Source organism: Calidris pugnax, unplaced genomic scaffold (assembly GCF_001431845.1).
Source record: "Calidris pugnax isolate Ruff unplaced genomic scaffold, ASM143184v1 scaffold27, whole genome shotgun sequence".
NCBI classification, from domain to species: domain Eukaryota; kingdom Metazoa; phylum Chordata; class Aves; order Charadriiformes; family Scolopacidae; genus Calidris; species Calidris pugnax.
This window is the reverse complement of record NW_015090893.1, coordinates 19274365-19283156: the sequence shown is the minus strand read 5'-3', so window position 1 is coordinate 19283156 and position 8792 is coordinate 19274365.

The window sequence follows — 8792 nt, the reverse complement described above, 5'->3', positions numbered from 1 at the left end:
GGCCATATCACCGTTACGGGTGCCTGCATCTCTGACTGCAGAGGGATCAGGCGATGGCTGCAGTTCTCACTTGGACACCCTAAGCAGGATGAGACCAGCCCTGAGCCCATCTGTGCAACTCGATGGCCGGCCAGGCTCCTCACATACCAGAGGGTTTGCAGACTCTGTGGAGATCAAAGAATCATAGAATGGTTTGGGTTAGAAGGGACCATAAAGATCATTGCGTTCCAACCCCCCTGCCCTGGGCAGGGACACCTCCCACCACACCAGGTTGCTCCAAGCCCCCTCCAACCTGCCCTTGTTCCCCTCCAGGGATGGGGCAGCCACAGCTTCTCTGGGCAACCTGGGCCAGGCTCTCACCACCCTCATCATGAAAAATTTCTTTCTGAGATCTGATCTCAATCTCCCCTCTTTCAGTTTGAAGCCATTGCCCCTCATCCTATCGCTACATGGTGAGAACGTGGGCAGCTCAGCTCTGTCCTCCCTCTGCAGCCCTTTCCATGCACCCCGGGATCCCAGATCCTAGGCTCCAGGCAGGAGAAAATTTGACTTAAAAATGCATCTCATTTTGAGAGCTCCTCTGGGGAGAGCCCGGTGCTGCGATGCTGGGGGTGGGCAGAGGCAGGGAGAAGCAGGCGGTGGCATGTTGTCCTCCCTGCCCAGGGCTCTGCCCATCTGTCCTCCAGCACCCACATCTGCTTGCCATCGGGATGGACTACGTAGTCATGAAACATTTAGGTTCAATTGGGACTTATTTTCTGTAATCGTTAACAACAATTTCTAAACAGAATGACATCTGCTGATTGATGATAATAGTCCCCCAGAACTGAAATGGATACTTACTGAAATCTTTAGTTCAATCCTTATTAAAATGTCAGGGACTGCCAGCTTTAAATACACATTTTTAATCGTGAAAATTGTTGTTATATGAATTACAATCAAGTCCTAATACGCCCAACTTAGAACAAAATATATTGGAAAATACATTTCAAGCTATTGCTTGGACTGCAGCCTAATACATCTTAACTGTAATAATTGCTTTCTCTGAACAGATTTGGTCACACAAGAAACACTTTACTAAATTTTAGGAGGCAAGAAATGGAAATAAAGGACAGGCTTTTTTCACACTAGTTTTATTTCAGTGCGCATCAAATCCTGTTTTTATAACTTATTAATGATAAATTGATCTCAGGAGATATTAACTCTGTATTTACAGAGTGTTTAGACATGCTGGGGGCTGTTTTAAATGTACCAGCTGCTCAGTGCTGATTTAAGCACACAGATGTTCTTATTAGCATAACATTCAAATTCGATGCCCTTTTTATCTGCATCCTGCAAACGCACAAAAACAACAGCACCAGCAGCGCAGGAGATCCGTGCAGGAAAAGCCCCTTCTCCCCTTGGGACCCCCCCCAACGGGCTGAACTGGCAGGAAAGTGCAGCTTGAGCATCCCGTTGTCTCTCTCTGGGTCCTCTCTGATGGTTAGGTCACCCCTGGGGACGGGGTGGCAGCCGTGGTCCCGGCGCGGTGGAGGTGATGGAGAGATGGGGCTCCTTGCAGAGGATGAGGAGAAGCCACACGGGCTCCAGGCTGAGCAGCCCTTGGGTTTCGTATCAACAGCTGGAAATGGAGATGACCCTGGGCTTGGCTTTGTTTGGTGCTTTGTTTGCACAGCTCTCGCTGCTGTGCTTTCCCTGGCGCTGATGTTTTTCAGCTCTTGCCCTTGCTTTGTATTTTCGAGACAGGGGCTGTAATGGGAAGTAATGTTAGTGGTCTTTGAACCAAAGGAACTGCAGATAATGACAGCAAATTGGTGTCTGGCTCCGAGAATTGCGTGTTACAGAAAATGTGTCTGAATCACAGCTCAGGACTAGAGTACTACAGAACTGAAAAGGTCAAATCCAAATCCGGAGTGACTTTTCTGGCATCTCTTAATGCTGCGGGAAGGTCTATCCAGCTCCTCGGTGACAGAGCAGCAGAAGCCTCGTTACAGCTTTTCTGAATCATCTCAGAATCCTCCCAGGCTTTCACAGTCATCTTCAAAGTTTAAAAAGTTCATTTAAGTTTTCTTTCTTTATTGGGCATTTTAAAACATACTTTCTATTGCTAATCGTGATGAAAATTACAGCGATTATGACATACTTATAAAGCAAATGTTATCACAGGGGATATAAAGCCCTTTCACAAAGGGGCTGTTCCCTCCAGGTAGCTGAGGTGTGAGAAAAGCCCTTAGTTGCTCATTTTCAGTTTTTCCATTTCAAGTCCTAATCAAAAAATTATTTTCAGTCCATCCATGATCAGGAATTTTATGAAATTTCATCAGGAAACCTCCATTTATTTCAGCTCAGCATTCTAAACCTGGACTTCTGAATATTTTAGGCCAATATCCAATTTTTTTTTTCTTTTCTTTTGTTTTTCTTTTATTCGACCGTCCACTGTGCTTTACATCCATCAAAACAGCTTTGGTCCCCAGCCATTTTCTCACTGGGTTATTTTATGTATATGATGTTCCACATCTATATTTTTGTTCTTCATTTTTCCTTGCAGCAATTTTGAGCAATACCTCAGAGCACTCGATGCCTGTATCTCAATACCTTGTGGTTTTAGGCTCTACACTTTCAATAACTGGAAGCTTTACTCCAGAGACCAGGACCATACAAGGAGCAGAGAAAGGGAGGCTGTTTGGTGGCTCCTTGCTCCCCCATCAGAAACATCCAACTACCCGGTAGAAATATAAAGTAATGACTACAACAGGACAGGAAATAACTTCAAAGTCAAACTGATGTCTGGCGAAAGATGAGGAAAATGTTGCAAAGAAAATATCAAAGGCTCAAGAAGGATTTTCCTCGGCACTTTGTTACAGAAGTCTTTACCACCCCCTGCAGAGGCAATCAAGACTAATGGGAACATTAGTACAGCAGAGGACTACATATCAAAAGAGTCCCCGGAGCAAATAACACCCAGTAACTAGAGCATCACTGGCGACATACTCCAAACCACCCCCCTCTGTCACAGAAATGAGTAAAAGGGTCGTAAACAGCAGAGAGAAAATTTTTGCCTTGTGACTGCAAATAAGCACCCAGCAGAGCTGTTAAAAGTTGCTTGCTGAAGAGAAAAATATGATTCTCCCAGTTTTATGGGCCGTGTTCAGATAGCTCTTACTCCTGTACCATAAATCCAATTTTCCCATAGATTAAAGGGAAAGCCATCGCAGGCTCTGCTGAATAATGCACGGGCTTGTGGTGCCTCTGCTGCATGACGTGCACCGAATCAGTCCTCTCCCACCCTCACCAACAGCTTTGGGATGTGGTGGCATCCACAGCTGCAGTGGTTGCCAGCCACGCTGCGACGCTTGCCACCTTGGGTGCTTGGCTTTACAGCCGTGCATCCCACTCTGAGCATGAGAAATACCATAAATACTGTCAGGGCTGCTCATGTGGAGGCTCAGTTCCTGCATAAACTTAATTTAAAAAAAAAAAAAAACCACCACAAGGGGTTATGGCAGGGTTTAAGGTAAGAACACACAGCCAGAGGTGGCTTGAGCAGCACCTGGCTCCCCTAGGAGAATGTGAGTGAGAGAAACAATTATGTAGAGGGTCAGTGAAGAAGGATGGAAGGAGGTGCTCTAGGCACCAGAGCAGAGATTATCCTGGAGCCCGTGCTGAAGACCACGGTGAGGCAGGCTGTCCCCTGCAGCCCGTGGAAGTTAACAGTGGAGAAGATATCCACCTGCAGCCTGTGGAGGTCCATGGTGGAGCAGAGATCCACCTGCAGGTGGGTGCCCAAAGGAGGCTGTGACTCAGTGGAGAGCAGGACCTGTGGACCCATGGAGAGAGGAGCCCACACCAGAGCAGGTTTGCTGGCAGGAATTGTGACCCCATGGGGAACCCACTCTGGAGCAGTTTGTAGAGACTGTCTTCTGTGGGAAGGACCCACTTTGGAGAAGCTCATAGAGGACCATCTCCTGTGGGAGGGACCCCATGATGGAGCAGGGAAGAGTGTGAGGAGTCCTCCCCTGTGGAGGAAGAGATCACCATTCCCACACCCCTGCACTGCATTTAGATCAAAGGAGAAGATCAAATCTTTGGCCAAATACTGGAAGATGTGTGTAAGGTACCACGCGTGGGGCACCACCTCAGCCACGTATCGGTATTTGTGTATTTTTCTCAATTTTGTTTTTGTCCTTCAAGTCTTTACAGGTATTTGAGGCCTGTGGCAGGTTCTCCAGGTGCACATCCATGGATGACCAACTTGAGACACTTCTCTGGAGGCACGGTCCTGCTCACATTGCCACCAGTGGGAATTTAACCCCCCGGGTTCAACAGCCACAGGTTTGGACTCATTTCTCATTCTGCATTCCTGGTACTATTCCTTCTGGTCTGCACGCTGGCATTTCTGTTCATGGTGGTAATTTTGCACCGATTTGCTCTTGTCCTGACTGCTGACCCCCTGTCCTGTTTTGCTGGGTGCGGGTGCAGCAGGCAGTGTTTGCCTGGATGCTCGTTTCTTCATTTAAAATGCTCTAATGGAGGGCTTTTTAAAAAGGCATCTCTATTTTTAATATTCACACCTACATGTTGAAATTAATATTCTCATACTAATGTATGAGAACAAAATCCCATGTCAGTTAAAATCGTTGGGTTTCGGGGGTGTCCTTGGACTTCATGTGAAGCAGGCTTTGAGCTGGGGTTGCCGTTTACCTGCTCTTTAAGCGGTTTTTACCGGTCGGTGCCTTTGAGGGAACGATACCTGGGTTAAAGGTCTGGAGCCTCAGCCAGGCTGACCCAGGGAAGGCACCTTCTGCTGGAGAGCTTTGTGTGGAGATGGGGGTAAGCGCCGGCTGCTCGGTGCCCCCGGTGCAGCGCTGAACACTGAGCAGGTGGTGTTAAAGCGAGAGCGAGCTCGGATGCCTTGGACTTGAATCTCCTGTGAAAATGGGTGGCTAAAAATAAACCCATAGAGATTCCTGGAAGCAACGCTGGGGTGTGGGTGGGAGAGATGGGCAGGACGTTTTTGAGATGTCAACTCTTTTCTCACTCCCTTGGGTTGAAAAATTTAAATTCTAAAAAATTTCCTGAAACGGTACTCGGCATTACCCATCCGAGTTCCCCATCAGAGCATGGCATTTAGGTGTTATCACACTGCAATTTCTTCTGGCTTTGTCCTTGGAACTTCTTTGCACCAGAATTGAGCAACAGCTTCTAAAATGTAAAGTCACTTCAAATCAGAAAATATTTTTTTTTCCAAAAAATGTTGTGAGAGAGATTGTTGCAAGAAGCTTGTCAAAGCTATCCTTCCTCACTTTAGTCCCCGCTTACTGAGCTGATATTGCCCAATAATAAAAAGGGGCTTTTGCAGAAGTGAACAGGGTGCAGGGGGTGCTGCCCAGTGCCCACGTTCCCCACCATTTCCCTGATCCCGGGGGGGCAGCTGCAGGTTGAGCCAGGGGTCAGGAATCACCCCAACACCCCTGTTCCAGGTGAAGCCCAGCTCTACAGCAGAACTTTTGCCAGACACAAATGCCCCTGTTAATGAAGGAAGCACTTTGATGAGTTTTTTGTGTCCTCGTTTCTCAGGCTGGGGGGGCACAGGCTCTGCTCATCTCTGATTTTATTCAGGGGACAATTTCAGCCGGGTGTTGGCAACTGGAATCAAATTTGTGCGGGGACACTTGCAAAAGGCCACGTTTTATTGCGGTGGCATAGACGAGGCACAGTGCTTCTATAAATGTTTTATGCTGCCTAGATTGCAATTCAGTACAGAGACTAAAAAAAAGTGCAGTAGTAAAACCCGCCGTGGTCGTGCTGCAGTTCTCCTCGCCTGCTCCTCTCCTCGCACCATCCCTTCCCCTCCCACCACTCCCAGAGCTGTCACCAGCCCCTTCCTCTCACACTTAACTCCCTTTCTGTCTGTCTGTCTCTCGTCATCTCCCTCTCACTATTAGGACCTCAGCTGCTTCCCCACCAATCCTGCCGCCTGACATGACCCAGGTATTTTCATAACTCTGGTAAAAGCTGTTTATTATTTCACATGGTGATCTCCAATCTGTTGTCAGGTTGGTTCCTGGCAGCCTGAGCGCGAGGCCCTGCCGGCTGGATGCCTTCATGCAAGTTTAATGAAGCACAAGGTAAGTGGAAATACAACGCCAAGAGGAGGTCAGCAAAATCACTTAATTAATTAAATAAGATAGAATAACTTTGATTTCGGTAAGGGAGTGTTATCTTTCTGGAAATGCACCCAAATGCCAGCCCAACTGAGAAGTGATACGTGAGCTTGGGTTTCGGTGCATCTCCAGGAAGATAAAGGCTCATCGAGCGCGTGAGGGGGGACATTCCATTTCCAAGGAGCCAGGCAGCCCACGCTTGGATTACAGATCTGTGTGAATTACAGATACAGCCAAGGCACCTACAGCCAGCACTGTAACCTTATATTTCTGAATGACAGAGAAAGCATCACTTAAGTGTTGAGAATAATTGATATTTGTAGTTCCCCACAAGACCTTTAATCTACTGCCACAAAATACACTACAAAATGGTAAGCTTTAGGAGATTTTTTTTGTTTGGTTGATTGGGTTTTGGAATAAGGAAACTGAGAATGACACAAAGGTAAAGGACGTGTTCCATTCCCCCCCGTTCAGATGGAGCATCCCTGGACCAGGGCTGGGGAGGTGACAGTGCTGTTCCCCGCATCGTCCCACTGTTGTCCCTGTGAAATCCCTCTGCTCCACATTGACTTTGCTGTTTGTCCCATTCCACCCTGGTCTGGGGAGCCCTCCCTCCCCCCTGCTGTGCCCCAGGGCAGGGACAGACCCAGCGGTGACCACCGTGGTGCCGAGGGGACTCTCCAGTCCTCCCACCTCTGCCTTCAGCCACTTCACTGAAGGGGTTAATTTGTTTTAAAACATGGTTGTTCTCATGAGTTACGGGCTGACTCCTGCCAGCTGAGTGGAAAAGTGATTTAATTTCCCAGTTTAAGCATGGCAGATGTGTGTGTGGGAGGGCTGCGAGGGAAAAGAAGGGGGGTGGTGTTGTTTTTAAGGTGACCAAAATCTGGTCCACCAGATTTAATCTAACCTACTTTCAGCCCTCTGGAGCAGTGAGGGCTGACACAAGGCTGTTTTCACAGCAGGGTGTGGGTGATGGGGGGGTTCCCGCAGCCATGGATCCATGGTGGGGCAGAGACGTGGGTCCCTGGTGGGGCAGAGAAGCAGCTGCCTGCTTGGGGTGGGATGAGCCCGAAGGACAAAGGAGCAGGGCGTGAGAGCATCTTTTGGCAGCTCAGGCCCTGCTCCAGGTCTCCCAGGAGCCATGTCCCTGCTGGGTTTTCCTGCAGACCTGGCAGCAGCAGGATGGGCTCCTGGGCTGTGCTCTGCAAAACCCCCTTTGTTCTTCCCTTTGCAACCCCCTCTCCCCCCCGATGCACAGCTGCAACAGATTTACATGTTACTTGGTTGACTTAAAGTGTGTCTTGCTTTAGCATTCAGTTGTGTGTTGTGAAGGTCAGAGCCCTGCTTTGGCCTCAAAGGTGAAAAGCTTTGATAAAAAAAGAGGTGTTAGTAAGCTTTGTTGCTTCCCACTGCAGGTAGAGATGAGAGTTGAATGATGCCAACAGCAGCGTTGGGCAGGAGCTGAAGAAGAGCTAAATTTTATATTTTTTTTATCCTTTTCTTTCTCTTCCCCTTCAACAAGAACAACCGGTTGTAAGTACTTGGGATGTCGGCTTCAGTAATTGAAAGGATAATTTGGCACAGGGAATATCCAAAGACAATGTCTCATGCTAATCAAAAACCTGTGATAAAAGAACAGTACAGTCTGTTATTCATAATTAGCCCTATCTTCAGCTGGGGAAGCTGACGGGATCCAAACCAGCAATTTTAGCTGCGGAAGAGTGATCCGTGGCAATATGCAGCGCGGCGGGGGGCAGAGCTGCTCAGAGCCTGCCAGCTCCATCCCCGCTGCTGCCGCCCCTCCAGCACCCAAACCCCTCACCCTCCTCCCCTGCCCCTCTCTTCTCCAAAGACTAAGGTGTCAGGGCAGTGCAACCACAACGTCCTTCTCCCCTGGGAGCAGCAGGCAGCGGGGAACTCCAAGGAAAAGCAATTCACGGTATCTCCCCTCCTGGGTCTGTAGCACTCAACCCAGGCATCTAAATTTCAGTGTTACTGGTAACAGCTTATTAACAGAAAGAAGAAACCAATGATCAAGGATCTCACGGTGGAGGAGATGTGACGTACTCTGAATTATTCTGCACAGAACACAATCTTCAAAACCATCGTTTTTCCTTTACGCTTGAAAATTACAGTCTCTGCTGTTGAGTTATTGGCTGAGGAAACGAGCAGCAGCGTTTGTGTGGTGCCTGAAAGGTTTCTCCACAATGTACAAATGAAAATTCATTACAAACATAACGCAACAACAAAGAATGCAAATGTACAGGCACGGGGAAATGGCAAATAAATTCAGCAAAGAGAAACACTGTGTGTTTAGTGGAAAATGACACAGTAAGGTGTCTCTGCACGCTTCGGATGAGAACCACGTTAATTCATTTCGGAGCGGGTTCGTTACGATATTTTGATAACAGTGCTATTGGCGTGGTCAGGGTGGAATTTGCTCCCCAAGCCTGCTCCATCCTCCAGGAAAACAGGAGCACACAGCCCTGCAGCAGCAGACAGAGGGTACCAAACAGCCACCGGCCCCCGAGCGAGCGTGACCTCTTGTGCCAGCACGTGCCTTGTGAACCCCCCGAGCCAGACCACGATGCTCTGCCCTGGGGAGGCTTCGGGAGGTCCTTTCAA